We start from the raw sequence: 17,711 nt of genomic DNA, 5'->3' as shown, positions 1-17,711 counted from the left end.
AAGGAAGGAGAGGAGAGGGGATGAGAGGAGAGGGGAGGGAAGGGGAGGGGAGAGGAGGGAAGGGGATGGGAGGGGAGGGGAGGAGAGGGGAGAAGAGGGGAGGGGAGGAGAGGGGAGGGGAGGAGATGAGAGGAGAGGAGAGGGGAGTAGAGAGGAGGGGAGGGGAGGGGAAGAGAGGAGAGGAGAGGGGAGGGGAGGGGAGGATGGGGAGGGGGGAGGAGGAGAGGAAAGGGGAGGGGAGGGGAGGACAGGGGAGGGGAGGAGAGGGGGAGGACAGGGGAGGGGGGAGGAGGAGAGGGGAGGGGAGGAGAGGGGAGGAGAGGAGAGGAGAGGGGAGGGGAGCGGAGGGGAGGGGAGGAGAGGAGAGGAGAGGAGAGAAGGAGAGGGGAGGAGAGGAGAGGAGAGAAAAAAATAGAAAGAGAGAAAGAAAAGATCCAAATTGGAAAGAAAAAAGGAAAATTGGGTGTACTTCCACATAATATGATCTTGTATGTGGACAATCCTATAGATTCCACGAAAAACCTCTTAAAAAGGAATCCGGTAAAGTTTCCAGATACAAAATGAATATACAGAAATCAGGTGTGTGTCTATACACTAACAACAAAATACCTGAAAAAGAAATGAAGGGGGGGCCTGGCTAGCTCAGCTGCTAGAACATGGAGGGTCGTGAGTTCAAGCCCCATGTTGGTAGGTGTAGAGCTTACTTAAAACCAAAAAAAAAAAGAAAAAAAAAAGAAATGAAGAAAATGACATTGGCACCAGAACCAAAAACAAATAAAACACTTAGAAATAAATGTAACCAAGATGAATGATCTCTACCTGGAAAACTATATGACTTTGATGAAAAAAAATTGAAGAGAACTAATCAACAGAAAGATATCCCATGCTTCTGGATTGGAAGAATATTGTTAACATGTCCACACTACCCAAAGCCATCTGTAGATTCAGTGCAATCCCTACCAAAGTTCCAATGGTGTTTTTCACAGAAATAGAAAAAAAAACATCCTAAAAGTCCTATGGAACCACAAAACACCCCAAATAGACAAAGCAGTGTTGGGAAAGAAGAACAGAACTAGAAGCCTCATACATGTCCTGATTTTGAACTATATTACAAAGCTATTATAATCAAAATAGGATGGTAACGCATAAAAACAGACACATAGACCACTGGAAATAAATTGAGAGCCCAGAAATAAATTCACACATATATAGTCAACGACTATATGACAAGGGAGCCAAGAATACCCAACTGAGAAAGGGTTGTGTCTTCAATAGTGGTGGTGGGAAAGCAGGGTAATTACGTACAAAAGAATAAAATTGGACCCCTATCTAACACCATTCATAAAAATTAACTCCAAATGGACTGAAGACTTAAACCTAAGACCTGAAACTATAGAACTCCCAGAAGAAACCATAGGGGAAAAGCTCCTTGACATTGGTCTCGGCAATGAGTTTTGAATCTGACTCCAGAAGCACAAACAACGAAAGCAGAAATAAACAAGTGGGGCTATTTCAAACTAAAAGTCTTCTGCACAGCAAAAGAAGCAAACAACAGGATGAAAAGGCAACCTATGCAAAGGGAGAAAATACTTGGGAACCGTATATCTGATAAGGAATTAGTATCCAAAATACTTAAGAAGCTCACAAAAACTCAGTAGCGGAAAACCAAACAATCTGACGAAAAAGTGGGCAAAAGACCTAAACAAACGTTTTCCCAAAAAAAGACATGCAAATGGCCAGAAGGTACATTGAGAGACACCAAACATCACTACTCGTTAGGGAAATGGAAATCAAGATCATAATGGTGTCACCTCACGCCTGTTAGAATGGCTGTTATCAAAAAGACAGGAGTGATGTGACTGGGTTAAGCATCAGTTGCTTAAGTCGGTTGCTTAAGCGTCTGACTCTTGGTTTGGGCTCAGGTCATGATCTCGCCGTCGCGGGACGGAGTCCCACGAGGAACTCTGAGCTAAGCGTGGAGCCTGCTTAAGACCGTCTCTCTCTCCTCTCTGCCCCTCCCAAATCACACTCACTCTGTCTCTAAAACAAAACACAACAACAACAAAAAGAAACAAAAACAAAAGCAAAAAAAAGCCCCAAAAAACCCAAAAGGCCAGAGATAAGTGTGGGTGAGGATGTGGATAAAAAGGAACCCTTGTGTTTGTTGGTGGAAACATCAATGGGCAGAACTACTATGGAAAACAGTTTGGACGTTCTTCTAAGAATTAAAAAGAAAAGAGACTGCCCTATGGTCCCAAATCCCGCTTCTGAGTATGTATCCAAAGGGAATGAAATCAAGATTTCCATGAGGTGTCTGTACTCCTCTGTTCATTACGGTATTCTTCACAAGAACCCACATAGAAAAACAACCTATAAGTGCCTGTGGATGAATGGAAAAAGAAGCTGTGGTATGTATACCTTTCTGGGACTCTAACATGCACACGTAGAAATAACAGTGTAGCGACAAGAAAGAAGGAAATCCTGCCATTTTAGACAACACGGGTGGGCACTGAGTGCATTCTTTTAAGCAAAATACGTCTGATGAGAAAAACAAACCCTGTGTGATCTCCTTTACACGTACAGTCTAAAAGACCTGAACCCATAGAGACAGACGGAATGGTGGTTACCAGGATCTGGGGGCTGGGAGAAATGGGGAGATGTTGGGCAAAGAATGCAAACCTCCAGTTATCAGATGAACGAATTCGGAGGGTCTTATGCACAGCATGGTGACTAGAGGTACTCAGAGTGGCTATCAAATGCCCCTCCGCTGCCGACAAAAGAGCATTGGTAATTATGTGAGGTGATGGGGAGATGCTAACTAACCCTGCTGTGGTAATTATTTTGCAGTATATGTATGTGTATCAAATCATTGCCTCGCACGCCTTAAAGGTACACATGTTACATGTCAATTGCCTCTCGGTGAAGGTAAGGGGGTGGGAAGTCTGTTCAACCTGAAGTATTTTCGTTGTATTATTGCAATAGTTAACATCAATCAAAGGCTGCACGAGTGCCAGGCACTGGACAGGGGGCTTTTCCAACACGGTTACAGTTTTTAAAAACTTAAAAAAAAATGTTTATTTGCTTTGAGAGAGAGAGAGAGAGAGATGGAGAGAGTGAGCGAGGGAAGGGCAGAGAGAGGGGGGGTACAGAGGATCTGAAGAAGGCTCCCTGTTGACAGCAGAGAGGCGGATGCGGGGCTCGAACTCACAAACCCTGAGATCGTGACCTGAGCTGCAGTCGGATGCTCAACCGACTGAGCCAGCCAGGCGCCTCCCCGGCGTTGTTACATTTTAACAGTAAATTTTGTGAATCGCATTAGAGAACCATCAAGGGAGCAGACGGCTTTGCCCAGATATATTTCTGGATTTGAGATATTTGAGATCCTTCAGTGGGAACTTGCATCAGACCTACGAGCATCTGCCTGCTGTTTACATAATATCTGTATGTAAACAGTTTGTCCGTGGTGAAAAACGATCGCTCTGATAGCTTCCGTATTTTTTAAAAAAAGAGACTCTCTCGAGACAAGGAAGCAGTTTGCCAGGCAAAACAGTCTTTCCATCTGTCATAGCTACTGATTTCAAAGGGGACTTACGTTTTAAATGCCCCATAGCCACCCGTCTCCGTTAAGTATCTCCTTTTGCAAAGTTGTTTCGGTCTTTGCTCCTTTGCGTCGTGTTCCAACGTGGTTGAGCTTCACTGCTGCGTGCGTTATTAGGCGGACGTGGTCTTCAGCTACCTGCCTGGGACGAGTGCACATCCCTTTCAGTAACGTGAGGACAGGGACGTGAGCGATGCCCTTGAAATAGGGCAGAAATCACATGCCAGGAGAAAGCGGTGCTGTGTCTGATGGGCCACTAATGTGGTGAACTGGTGAACTAACCAGGGTGAGGATGGTGATGACCATAATCACGATGATGGTGGAGGTGGTCGTGCTACGGCCAACGTGTATGGAGTGTGCCAGAAACATGGATAATTGGTTTGTTTCACTATTTTATTTAATCCTAACAGCAACCAAGTGAACGTGGTCCGAATATAGGCACTTACGGAGGATAAAACTGAGACTTCGCATTTGTATCCACGTGCTCTTTAATTTTTTAGCATTCACATTTTTTAAAATATTTATTTATTTTTGAGAGAGAGAGAGAGAGAGAGAGAGAGAGAGCACAAGCAGGGGAGGGGCAGAGAGAGAGGGAGACACAGAATCCGAAGCAGGCTCCAGGCTCCGAGCCGTCAGCACAGAGCCCAACATGGGGCTCGAGCCCACCAACCGTGAGATCATGAGCTGAGCCGAAGTTGGATGCTCAACTGACTGAGCCACCCAGGCGCCCCTATATCACGCCGTCAGTTACCAGACAAACTGGGATTTAAACCCAGTTCACTCCGAATCCAGATCTTTGGTTCTCAGCTTCTGAATGGAACCCCTTCGGGCCACCTGGGTGGCTCAGCAGGTTGAGCATCCAACTCTTGATTTTGGCTCAGGTCATGATCTCATGGCTTACGAGTTTGAGCCCCACGTCAGGCTCTGCGCTGACAACTCAGAGCCTGCTTGGGATTCTCTGTCTGCCTCTGCCTCTGCCCCTCCCCCACTCTCTCTCTCTCTTTCACTCTCTCTCTTGAAAATAAATAAATAAACATTAAGAAAACAAAACAAACCCAGAGCTCACTATTAAAAAAAATAATAATAAATGGAACTCATTTAAGACTTTGGTACCAGGATTCCTTTCTAAGAGATGAGGTAAGTCTGCGACCCTATCTTTAATTCTATCACAATTTAAATGGAGTTCTGGTTGATTACCAATCACTAAATAGGAAATTCTCTCAACATGAAGCCATTGGGAGAAAGTGAAGTTACATGAATGTCACAAGTGTTTCGCAGGCGAGCGTTCAGTGTGTGTGTGGGCAGGCAGCGTGAGGCAGAGGAAAGGACCTGGGTGTGAGGTTGACCTTGGGGGGATTTGGCCCCACCTGGCCAGCTGTGTGATCTCGGCCAGTCACTTACCCTCTCTGAGCCTCAGTTTCCTTCCCTATAAGATGGGGCTAAAAATACCCACCTGAAAGGAACGCTGAAATCTTTGGAGATCATAAACTACAAATCTGCACCGCGCCCGGCAAATATAGCCCGGTGACATTAGTCCTGCTCCATAAAAGGCAAGAAGTGATTTCATTTTACTTTCCTGCTTACAAACCATCAGTTCCAGTCAAGCTTTTGGGACAAAGCTCTAACTCCTTACCTCAGCCTAAAGGCCTTTGAGCCCCGCTATGTAACCAGCCTCCTCTTTAGACATTCTCCCTCTCACCCGGCTCAGATGGGCCAAGCATTAGTTTTGCACCCCAGGATCTTTGAACATGCTGTGTCCTTGGCTGAAAATACTCTTTCATCACTTTATTAACTTACTACCCCCTTGTGCTTTAAGTCTAAGCTCAACTATCCCTTCCCCAGGGAAATCGTCCCTGAAGCCTAGAAAACATCAGTCCCCTCCTTATCTACCCCCGGTGCTCCTTCTTCTTTGGGGTACCGCTCACAGTGGTAAGTACTTCATTCATCATGAATCCGTCTTGTCACTAGGATGTGACCTCCAGGAGGGCAGGGGCGGCATCGACCCCGTGTTAGTGTCCAAATCCCAGTTCCTGGCATGGGGCCTCATTCACAGCAGGTGCTCGACAAGCTTTCACTGAATGAATGAAAAAAAAAGAATAGGGGCACCTGGGTGGCTCAGTCGGTTAAGCGTCCGGCTTCCGTTCAGGTCATGATCTCAGGGTTCGTGGGTTCGAGCCCTGCATCGGGCTCTGTGCTGACAGCTCAGAGCCTGGAGCCTGCTTCCGATTCTGTGTCTCTGTCTCTCTCTGGCCCTCCCCCTCACTCTCATGGTCTCTCTGTCTCTCTCTATGAAATAAATAAACATTAAAAAAAGAAGAAGAAGAAATGAGTGGATGAATAAAGGATTACCTTATTTTAAAGATTCCCCTTGATGTTTCCTGACCCGCTTTTATTAAAAGAAGACCGCAGGGTGTAAGCCGCGGAGACTTCTAGCAAAGGCACAGGTTTTTGCCCAGAGTGGTGGGCTTTTCACTCTTGAGGAGGACAAGCCTTCCCTGGGGACCGTGTGTTACCTGTGGCGCGACAGGCACCTCGTGTCCCCAGCAAGCTTCATTCGGTCTGGCCGGAGCGATACACCGGATGAAAGAAACCTACCATGTCTCTGACACCGATGCTCCGTTTTATGATGGGAGCAGCCGAGCTGGGGCCGGCAGGTGCGGGCTGGCCTGACCTGGGCTCTGTGGAGAATCATCAGAGCCTCCTTAGAGATGCGGATTTACTCTGTTTAATCAGCCACAGGCAGAAGAAGTGGCTTCATTTCAGCTCGACAAGAGCCACATCACAAAAGGAAGATGGATGGTCAAGACTATTGGTTCATCACTACAAGCATATTGTCTTAATTTGAAGGAACAGCCTGGCACCCGGGCTAATCGAGGAGGACAGTGCAATATGGCTAGTGCAGAGGGCCAGCTAAGCTTAACTCTCAGCGCGCCCCTTAAGGAGAAGCTCTTATGTGTTTTCTTAATTAATATTTTAAGGGAAGTGAGAACCATAAAACGCATCCCTCCGTCACTTAAGAAATTCCCCCGCTTGGAATTCAAGATGCTTAAGGAACGACTTTTTCCTTCCCTGAAATGCCTGAATCTCCCTCCCTATAAGGAAACACTGCAGGGGCGCCTGGGCGGCTCAGTCAGTTAAGCATCCTTGATTTCGGCTCAGGTCATGATCTCATAGTTCATGAGTTCGAGCCGCGTCGGGCTCTGCGCTGACAGTGGGGAACCTGCTTGGGATTCTCTCTCCCTCCCTCTCTGCCCCTCCCTGGCTCTCTCTCTCTCTCTCTCTCTCTCTCTCTCTTTCAAAATAAACAAATAAAAACTTAAACGCTCGCCTAAGAAATGCCAGAGAAGGGATTTTTACGCCTGTGTGGGAGGAATCACACATAATCTGAACTCTGTGTCCTTGCCGAACCCCTCCTATGTGAAGCAAAAGCAGATAGCGCGTAGCTGGGGCCCTTACAAACAAGTGGATGTTTTAGAATCATTTGGTATGTGTCACATCCGTGTTTTCATTCCATCCCCTGAGCCTGAGCACAAAGAGCTTTTACAGCCCTCCCCGCCCTGATGACTCTTTTCCAGATGTTCTGAAACAACATCAACTGACCCAGTTTACCCCTGAGAGGTTTATAAAGGTGCATTTATGGAGCGCCTGGCTGAGCGAGGCTGAGATGCTAAGTACTCCCAAAGTGAAGAAGAAACTTAAGAGGCTTAGCGATGGATGTAGAAATATTATCATCAATCATCAGCCATCAGGGTGATAGCATCCAGTCCTCTCTCACCTACAGGCACAGATTTCGGCGTCGGGAAGTGAAGACTGCACCGTCGAAATGCGCGGTCTTGGCACATTTAAATGTGGGCATGATGAGGCCCACAGGTTTTATGTTAGCATAAAACCTGAACACGTGTCACTTGCTTTCCATGCTGCACAGGATGGAAAGGGGGTCACACTTGCAGAAGTGAGAAAGGGGCACGCCAGGGTTTTGTACAACAGACCTTTGTGCAGAAGCCGGACCGCCGGCACAAGAGAAGTCATCATGTGTGGGCGGGAGGTTGTTTCATTCCTAGGACACGGGCAGCAGCCTCCAGAGCAGTCCTTGGGATCAGAACCCAGCTCTTCGCCTACGTACCGGAGGCGAGCCATTTCTCAGGGAGAAACAACCCGCTGTCTTACGTGCGGTTGTACGAAAAGTGCCACCAATTCCCTCCAAACGCGGGCATCGGGCACCGCGTCAGAATCTGGCAAGAAGGCGGGGGAGTTCTTCCCCAGCACATCTGCCACGTGTGTGTAGACGGCACTCGGTGGGAATGGGCCCCCTCCCCAACCGCCAAGGCAAGCGACATGCCAAGGCCTTGATGCGCAAGGTACTTAATGTTCCATGGGACGTCAATCCCCTATTGGCTGCCGGCGTAGAATGAAAAACCTTCCTGGCCTGACTTCTGTTATCACTGGCACCGGACGGGTGCAGGCATCTCGTTGAGGTACTTTGCATGTGAGAGGGAGGGTGGGCTCGTGTAGGAGGCTCTTACTCCCTGCAGATCGCGAAATGCCTGCTGTTCAGCATCCGTTCGCCCTGTGAGACCCGAGACCCGCCACCAACTAACAGGTGATGGTCCTTTCGCTGAGTTCAGAAATGGATGCCCCTTCATCTGTGGAAAAGCTGGGGAGTCCCGGCCAGCGCCGGACCGCTTGTCTAGCACAAACCCTGGGGAAGAAGCGTTTGTTCCGACTTTGGTGTGGACGTGGGCATCCGCTCGGCAGAGGATAAACCACACTCTGCTTTGGACATTTGTGGCGTGGGACACTAAAGACCGATCGTTTTGGGGGTCCGTTGGCATTGCTGGTGTTTTTTGATTTCGGCAACAGATCTGCTCATAGTTGGAAACATCAGTTACGTTACCCTTATCTTAACATCCTTCAGCGTCGGTGTTGTTACTGGTCATCCAATTAGCTGCTTCCTCCGATTTCAGGTCCACTGACAGCTCGGGGTGGTTTGACTTGAGTGGGGTGGACAAAGGGGAAATTGGCGATTTCCTCTGCCTCCTGCAGAGTTAATCTCTCGTCCAGATACTGCTAAAACATCTCTTTCAACAGCAGTCTTTCTTCCTAGTTTAGCAGCATAAACGTACAGAACAAGTTTCTTCTTTACAATGCTCTAACTCAAAGTCCCAATGATAGATGATTTCCTGATCCTGAAGAAGACACTTAAACCCTTATGCTTCTTTCAACAATTTATTCCAGTTTGAACAGGACAGTCTATTTCCCATTTTAGCATGGAGCAGTCAGGTTATGTGTGTGCAAACAAAATTGTCTGGCACCTCTACAAGCGTGGGGTGAAAAAAAGGACCCGGAAAGTACGTTGCCAGCCAGAACTATTACTTTCTTGTGTCCACTATTCGATACTTGGGCATTTTTCTCTGCTCTTGTTTTTACTTTTTAATTTTTTTTAACGTTTATTTTTTTATGTTAATATTTTTAATTTTTTAAAAATGTTTATTTGTTTTTGAGACAGAGAGAGACAGAGCATGAGCAGGGGAGGGGCAGAGAGAGAGAGAGAGAGACAGGAAGACATAGAATCTGAAGCAGGCTCCAGGCTCTGAGCTCTCAGCACAGAGCCCGACACAGGGCTTGAACTCCCGGACTACAAGATCATGACCTGAGCTGGAGTCAGATGCTTAACCGACTGAGCCACCCAGGCGCCCCACGTTTATTTTTGACAGAGAGAGAGAGAGAGAGAGAGAGCATGAGTGGGGAAGGGGCAGAGAGAGAGTGAGACAGAGGATCCAAAGTGGGCTCTGTACTGACAGCCGAGAGCCTGATGCGGGGCTCAAGCTCACAAACCGTGAGATCATGACCTGAGCCAAAGTTGGATGCTTAACCAACTGATCCACCCAAGAGCCCTTCATTTCCTCTGTTCTTAAAAGCCCTGTCTGGGTCTGCGGGGACAACAAACTTTCTTACCATGGATCCTGGGATATTTTCTTAGTCTCTTTACCCTAGTGGCCCAAATAAAGGCCACTTGTAGTTTTAATCTTTGCATTGTTTTGTTATGCATCAACCCCTCCCTTCCCGGACACCCCCACCCTGTGTGCCCACCGAAGAGCCATTTGGGTTGCTCACGTGGTCAAGCTGACCCAAATCCATTCCAACAAATGTTTTACTTTCGCCTAGTAGAACATTTGTTATGAGGAACGTGTTCTGTCCTGCCTGCTACATCTGAACTGCTAAAATGTCACTTCCCTGGCAATTATTTCCATGAGGAAACGTTTGCAGCCATCTTCAAAAAGGGGTCCCCCTTCCTTACTCCAACAAAACACACAGGAAGTTAGCACATGCGTTTCTAAAATCCTTTTTTACTGGAGTGCCTGGGTGGTTTGGTCGGTTAAACGACTCCTGATTTGGGCTCAAGTCATGATCTCACGGCGTGTGAGTTCGAGCCCCGTGTCAGGCTCTGAGCTGCAGAGTCAGCTTGGGATTCTTTCTCTCTCTCTCTCCCTTTCTGCCCCTCCCCTAGCTCATGCTCTCTCTGCCTCTCTCAAAATACATAGGTAAACTTAAAAAAACGTCCTTTTTCCTTCATAAAAGTCATCTCTATTCGTCCTTCCTGATCAGCAGGGAGAGGTATAGATGCCCACACTCTCTTATATAATTTGCGTTATATAATTTGCTGTATGCACTTGGCCCGCACAGGCTCAAAGGGCTATAATGCATTTGAGCGTAGGAGTGATTTTAACAATCTCGAGACAAGTTTTCCAACTGGCAGGTCTTTGGGGGAAGCTGAGAGCTACCCTTTCCATGGGTGCCTGTCAAGGGAGCAGCGAGAATCAGAAGCAAACGCTCTCACGTTCACAGGATGCACTGACCGTCCAACTGTCCAGAATCGTCCCCAGTAAGGAACCCTCCCAAAGGCTGAGCCACGTGAAGTCTAAAGAGGAATCACCGTCATTCGGAAAACTCGGATCAGCTTCCTTCTGTGTTGCCTGAACATCGGTGTCATCTGGGTAAAGTGTTTTGAGGAAAATTTATGCCTCCTCACAAAGAAACAGCTGTGCATCGCCACAGTCACTAACTTTTGAAAGATGTTACAGGAAGGTGTTCATTTCAAGTCAGTTGCTTCAGCTATAGCTTTCCCTTCATGTTTTAATATCATGGCGTCTCCTTCTGGTCCCCTAAGTGTTACCTGGTTTCTCTGGAGGAGTGGGGGAACCCAGGACCCATAAGTTATGGCTCCTATTAAGAGGGTTGGCTGGACGGGCGGACAATGTGTCAATAATTATTTCTGGCGGGGTCTTAACAGCAGAGGAAGTGCCTCTGTAGAGTGGCTTATATTAACAGAAGACAGATATGCCTGACCCGGGTTTTATGACAGATGTCAAATATATCGAAGTGTGTCGTGAAGCAGATCGTCTTATTGGCAAAGACATGAAAGACCACCAGGAAGATGGATGGGAAGCTTTCCTCAAGGGGTTTCCCGTCTCCTCGCGCAGGTACGTGAACTGGAAGAAAGGCCAACTGGCAGGCGAGAGGGGAGACTTCAGGAAGGAGTCTGAACTTCCCCGCCTGTTGGTGACGCTTGGGAACAAAAGTCCCCGATCCCTTGGAGCGATGTTGGGGCAGTGAGTAGTGGGCGGGGGGGCAGGGTGCGCACTATAGTGATATGAAAGAGGCCACCCCAAGAGCGATCACCTCCTTACACGCGATCCTCTAGGCGCCTTCCAGACCTGCTCAAAAAATCTTGGTTCTCCAGCCTTCCCTCCTGAGTTCAGTTCAACAAAGACATCTCGAGAGTCCACCATGTGCCAAGAGTTGTGCCCGGCCTTAGAGATTAGTGCTAAATACCACACGTTCCAATCAGAGACCTCCCACCTTTCCTTCTTCTGGGTCCTTCTTCCTTGGGGAGAAACGAGATCTCAGGGTCACATATTAGCTGCTGGGTGGTTGGGGATGAGTTGACTCACCGGAAGGCAAGCCTCATAGAATTAAGAGGATTGAACACGACAGCGTCTTTATGCTTGCCCCAAAGACTAGATATAGAAACTATAAAGGGGAAGCAATGGCCTCTCCACTGTTTACCTTTTATCCATAAAGACTGCTTTTTGGGTAATTTGTATCATCTGCTACTAAATTAGCGTCATCAGGTCACAAGCTTTCTATATCCCCGAGCCCTGAGCTCCCTGAATCAAATATGATTATCAGGAAAAGGTGCCCCTCGAGACAGAGGGATGACCAAAAGGCCTTCTTTCCTCCAGGTGGGTGGACCCAGCACCGGGTGTTGGGCTTGGTGGAAGCTGAATCTCACTTCACACAGTGCTGGGCACAACGTGCATCCTGGGTGAGTGTTCTCGAATCGATTTATTACGGCCACAGCTGTCCTAGAATGACAGCCTTCAATTTTCAAAGACGTGACTTCAGTCATTGGCAAGACATAATGGATAAATTATAGATAAAATGTAAAAAAGCCACTCCAAGAGTATCCTTTTTTCTTAAGAGTGTTTCTTCGTCAGATTCTGTGCTGAGAAAAGAGTAGAGTAAAACCTTGGATTGCGAGTAACTTGTTCTGGGAGTGTTCTGCAAGATGGGCAAATCTTTCTAATGAATTTTATCTTGATAAACAAGCAACGTCTCCCAATACTAGTAGGACCTGACACCGAAGGTCACGTGATCACAACCGAGCCAATGGCCCTTGAAATTTGCTTTGATATGCAAGTGCTTTGGATTACAAGCATGTTTCCAGAATGAATTGTGCCCACAAACCAAGGTTTTACTGTATTTCCTTCCTTCTGGGTTTGCTGGACATAAACTGTGACAGGTGGCTTCATGGTGACCATGAACGATGGGGAGTCAACAGTAGCATGGGTTAGGGAAAAGCCTGGATCAACAGTAACACAAATTATTGAGAAAGGGTATGAATGTCTTTATACCCAGGGGATTCCCCACCGTGAGGTAAGGGGGACGAAATAGAGACATGGAGATGACTTGCTGGGAAAGTTAGTTGTGATATAGAGTGTTTGTTGGCTTTACTACTTTTCTTGTTGCAAATTCGATAAAGATAGGTCGGATGCTAAATGTAAAATGCACAGTGGACGGAAGGGCTGCACAGACTTCTGTTTTGCGTTTTTATACAGTCCTGCTTTATCGCCCACTCTGTCCTGTAGCGATACCACGAAGAACAAGCTTAAGAAAGCCGATCTTGTGCGTTGGCTAGGTTTTACCCGTCATCACCTGGGCTTTTCACCACCACTGCCTACAAACAAGAGATTCTGTCAGAGGGGAAGTGGGAGCCGACTGGTTTCATTCTTTGTCATCCTCTGAGCCGGCTGCCAAGGTGGTTAAAGGCTTTCTCTACGGAACAGAAAAGGCAAACCTCCCTCGAAGGGAAAAGCAGGATCTTGTCTCATGTAAGAGACAGGAACAGGGTAAGAACTGAACTGAAGAAGGAATCGCTCTGTATGTGAGACTCTTGCCGTTAAGCGAGGCAGTAAGGACAGTTTTGTGGCTCCTATGGAGAGAGGAGTCACCGTAGATGTCTCTCTCTTAGGCGTAAAGGAGAAATGATTTTTTTAGTTTGAATCTAGGAAATGTAGGATCTGTCACTGAAAGAAGGAGCAAAATGGTTTTTATTTTTTTCATTTTTTTTAAGGTTTATTTATTTTTGACAGAGAGAAAGACAGAGCATGAGCGGGGAAGGGGCAGAGAGAGAGAGGGAGACACAGAATCCGAAGCAGGCTCCAGGCTCTGAGCTGTCAGCAACAGAGCCCGACACGGGGCTCGAACTCACAGACCGCGAGATCGTGACCTGAGCCGAGGTCGGGCACTCAACCGACTGAGCCACCCAGGCGCCCTAGCAAATGGCTTTTCAACCACAAGAGAATTCCTCCGATTCATATTCTTTTCTTGTCTTTATTCCAATCCCCCCCTCTCCCTGCTCTTTTTATTTCCATCTGAATTTGTATTAAATTCGTTACATGCTCTTAAGGGAGAGAGGTCTAATCGAGGTGTAAGAGGCTATGAATTAAAAAAAAAAATAGGGAGGGGGGTAGGAATTCACCATCGCTTCACTGAGCTAGACTGGAGCTCATCTTAAGTGCTGTTACTTCTTTCAGAGAAAAAGATAGCTTTCTCCTCCAGGAAGCTCTGTGTCTCAAAGGCCTTTATTAACTTGATCTTTGGGAATAGTGTTTTAATTTTTTTCCATTATCATCATGCAAATTGATCATGATAATCTCTGGAAAGGAGAAGGAGGGAACCAATGGCCTCATTAACTCCAACCCTGGGAACATGCATGCTCCTAAGAGCTGGGGCCCGGACCCCCCCACGGCTCAAGTCTTCTTTGTGTGTGACTTCGTCCAGTCCCCAGTGCAGGCTGTGGCTTGTTCCCTGCCTGGCTTGTTTAAATTGCTTCATGCATCTGACTCCCTCACAAAATAATGGGAAATAATTTGAAAGGTCCCAACCTTACGAAAGAAACATTTATGTTCTGCTAGATTCCAACGAGAGTTTCTAACTCTTCTGTGACGGAACCAGACCATCCATGCACGGGTTGTATCCAGACCTTATCTTAAAGACATTGTGGTCTCAAATTGCTAAACTTTGGACAATAAATTGAGTCAGCACATTTTAGTGGCTTCGGATGCATACTGCTGAATGCTGTTCTGCTGAATTAGGAGGGCTTTTTTGTTTGTTTGTTTTTAAAGAGTGTGTTTTAATTTTCATTTAACATGGAGAATGGCAGAGACAAATAGATCTGTCCAAAATACACTGAGTAACTGATTTTTGAGCTGGTTATTAATTTCATGTAAGTGGTTTCTCTTTTTATTTCTATAAACTGTAAAATCCAGGAGCAGCAGAATCAAATGTGATACACTCTTATTGAGAGTGCCGAGCAAGGTGTTAAATGGTTTTAAATGCTGCCTCATTTATCCTCCTCTGACAGGCCCACTGCATCCTCGAAAAGGATTCGATGCAACTCTTTGGAAATAAGCTTCCTCAGAGCCAAGGAGAGCTAGACTGTTTCTCAGTGGATTGTGTCCTGCAGTGAGTAGTAAGGAAGCTGCCATTCCTCTTGGGATACCTCATTGGGTACCATATACTTCCGGGCGAGGACGTGGACTCCTGGGGCGTCCAACATTGTGCCTTGTGCACACACGTGCCTTCCACTGATGAGTTGTATCTGGGGCTGACAAGTATATGGCTTCCTCTTTTGGAGACGACCATCCCCTCCCAGGGAGGTGCTGATGAGGTTGGGGGTGGGGAGGAATAAGCCTACCGCTAGGTCGATTAGATGACCAAATCTAGCCTCTTGAGTTAGAGCGGGGCCTTTGGTACCTCTCCCGGGGGAGATAACAGCCCTTTATCTCAGCTGTCACCCCCTACAGCTGCATGTTCTTTCAAGTCGATTTGACCGGTCATGAGAAATTTTGTAACAAATATGCATTGACACCTGCCATCTCTAAGGTACTGAATGAGAATACGACGAAATGGACCTGCAATCAACATTGGGTGAGTTGCTGCCATACGCTACGTACTCCAGATGCAAATATAAAAGGGCCTAATAACCTCGTTGGGAAGGGGAGCCTGTGAACAAATGCGTGCAATGTCAGAACGATGGCCCACAGCGGAGCAGCATGGAGGAGTGGATTGAGGAGAGCTTGAGAGCACTGCTAACGTTTGAGCTGGGTCTTGAAGCTGTTAGGAAAAGTTCTTCAGATCGAAACATCGGGGAACATACCTTCTGTTCTGAAGGGGCTTCGTGTTTAACTCGACAAAATGAGTATGTGATCGCCTCGGAAGGAGCCAAGAGCATGGCTAATTGGTAACTGGTTGAGGAAGGTGGTGAATCCTGCGGCTGAGCTGGCATGGCAGTGAATGTATCTGGTAGGATGGCATTTTCTCAAGCTATCCTTCGAAGAACACTGGTTCCTTGAGGTGGTACTTGGTATTGTTTGAGAAAACAGGGGGTTTTGAGGCCAAATACAAGGTAGGGAAGGCGGGGTTAGGCTGTTGGATGGGGTTCTTTCCTGCAGGACTTCTTAGGGCCTTTAATATATGACTCTGCCTTATACATTTCCAAGAGCTTGTCTTTTTTTTTTTTTTAACTTTTTAACATTTATTTATTATTGAGAGACAGAGGGAGACGGGGCATGAGCAGGGGAGGGGCAGAGAGGGGAAGAGAGGGAGGGGGACACAGAATCCGAAGCAGGCTCCAGGCTCTGAGCTGTCAGCACAGAGCCCAACGCGGGGTTTGAACCCGTGAACCTCGAGAACATGACCGGAGCTGAAGTTGGACGCTGAACCGACCGAGCCACCCAGTTGCCCCTCCAAGAGCTTGTCTTAAACCTATTTGTCTTTCCCTATTCACAGTGTTTTCAGAGTACCACGGATCTCACGGTGGCAAATACTTCTTTAAGGTAGGAACAGCTGTCAGCTGTCTTTACGAAGCGAACAGTTTCTGGGGCACCTGGGTGGCTCAGTTGGTTGAGCGTCTGACTTCGGTTCAGGTCACGATCTCGCGGTTCGTGAGTTTTGAGTCCTGTGCCGACAGCTCAGAGCCTTGGAGCCTGCTTCCGGTTCTGTGTCTCCCTCTCTCTCTGCCCCTCCCCCCCACTCCGATCCCTCTCAAAATAAAGAAACGTTAAAAAAAATTGAAAAAAGAAGTGAATAGTTTCTATTTGAGAAACTGTGGGCACCTGTGAGGAAGAATACCAATAGTGAGAGACTGGGTGCAAGGTGGCCTGTAACCAAGTTGTTAAAAATCTTCTGGGCAGAAGAACATAAGGGTCAGAATCAAGGCACTGAAGACGTAAAGGAGGGAATGAAACCGAAAGACAATTAGCGGGTAGAATGACAAAAAAAAAGTACTTGAGGGTTACTCCCTGGGGTCTAGTTGGGAAGCTCGGGCGAAGAGAGATTTTGAGTAGAAGGTGAAAAAGTTGATTCATTTTGGGCTGTGATATAATTGTGGTGTCTATGAGACCAACAGCGTTGATCAACTCATTCAATAGTTGGAGAAACTAATCTGTAGCTCAAGATACACGTGGACATAACTTTACCTTTCTGTGATGCTTCAGATGACTCTAGCCATGTCTTAGGGGTCACCGTAATTAACATTAAGTGTTGCTTGACCGTAAATGTATAGAGTTGCAGGTTGTAGAGAGCTGTGTTTAATAGAAAGCTGAAAACAAGCCATTAACTAGATTTACTAATAGGTGCCTTGCCCAGGAACAGTGCATCGGGGAAAAGAAAAACAAGCAAGCAAACAAAAAAAAACATATAAATTAATATGTCCAGAAAAAAAAAAGAAAAAGGAAGATACAACCCTTGTTCAAGGAACTTATTATCTTCAGCCTATAGAAGATATGACAGGTGGCCAGATTACCTGTGTTAGGATCATGGACCTTGCGCTTGCTATATGACCTTGGGCAAGTTAGGTAACTTTTTAAAGCTTGGATTTGCTCCCTTGCCAAATCATCTTTGCAGAATATTAGTATCCTCCTCATTAAGGAGTTGTAAGGATTAGCTACGGCGAAACAAAAATTGATTTCCTGTATTTTGATGGTGTACAATAAATTTCTTTAGGAAATAATGTGTGCATTGTGATCTATTTAATAAATTTTACTATTGCTTTATTTGATTTCCAGTTAATGCCAAATAATAACCTGTCTATTTGAATTGCAAAAATCAAGCTGGTTTGAATTAAAGAAGTGTGAAAAATTCTTGGGTTGGCAAAATACGGTAACACTTCCATCAATTAAAAATAGGTAAAATGTGTTAGAAATCATGAAAAGTTCACGCTTTAATTGAACTGGCTTTTTCATGAGCCTGTATTTTTACGCAGCTTAATGAAACAAAAATTGAAACAGTGCCCATTCTGAAATCTGCGTTAATTGTTATTATTTCCAGAAAGTTCACATGACTACAAAAAGTTTTGCTGTCGTGCCAAGTAGAAATGTACAGTACCTGCCTTTCATTTTCTCTGGATTTCTTTTTGGTAATAAAGACCAACATTCATTGTGGCAAACAGAGCACTCGCTAAATTGAAAACTTCCTTTAAACACGCTCGAAACTTTTGACATCAGATTGCCAAAACTGCAGAGTATTTTTGTCAGTCTGACAAAACTTT

General features: G+C 46.3%; 1 long non-coding RNA gene across 3 annotated transcripts; it reads left to right on the top strand.

Moving 5' to 3' along the window:
• The first annotated feature begins 377 nt into the window (after positions 1–377).
• On the top strand, positions 378–17,174 carry LOC128315877 (uncharacterized). Of its 3 annotated transcripts, none has more exons than XR_008298995.1 (5): positions 378–5,527; positions 10,445–11,079; positions 11,842–11,924; positions 12,748–13,008; positions 14,526–17,174. It is a non-coding gene; the product is annotated as an uncharacterized LOC128315877 (long non-coding RNA). The 3 variants fall into 3 exon arrangements; XR_008298996.1 differs by having other exon boundaries at positions 10,356–11,079; XR_008298994.1 differs by having other exon boundaries at positions 378–11,079.
• Positions 17,175–17,711: the final 537 nt, after the last annotated feature.

Source organism: Acinonyx jubatus, chromosome B3, assembly GCF_027475565.1.
Source record: "Acinonyx jubatus isolate Ajub_Pintada_27869175 chromosome B3, VMU_Ajub_asm_v1.0, whole genome shotgun sequence".
Classification (NCBI taxonomy): Eukaryota; Metazoa; Chordata; class Mammalia; order Carnivora; family Felidae; genus Acinonyx; species Acinonyx jubatus.
Note: the sequence above shows the minus strand (reverse complement) of the source record. Positions and strands in the feature narration are given on the sequence as shown.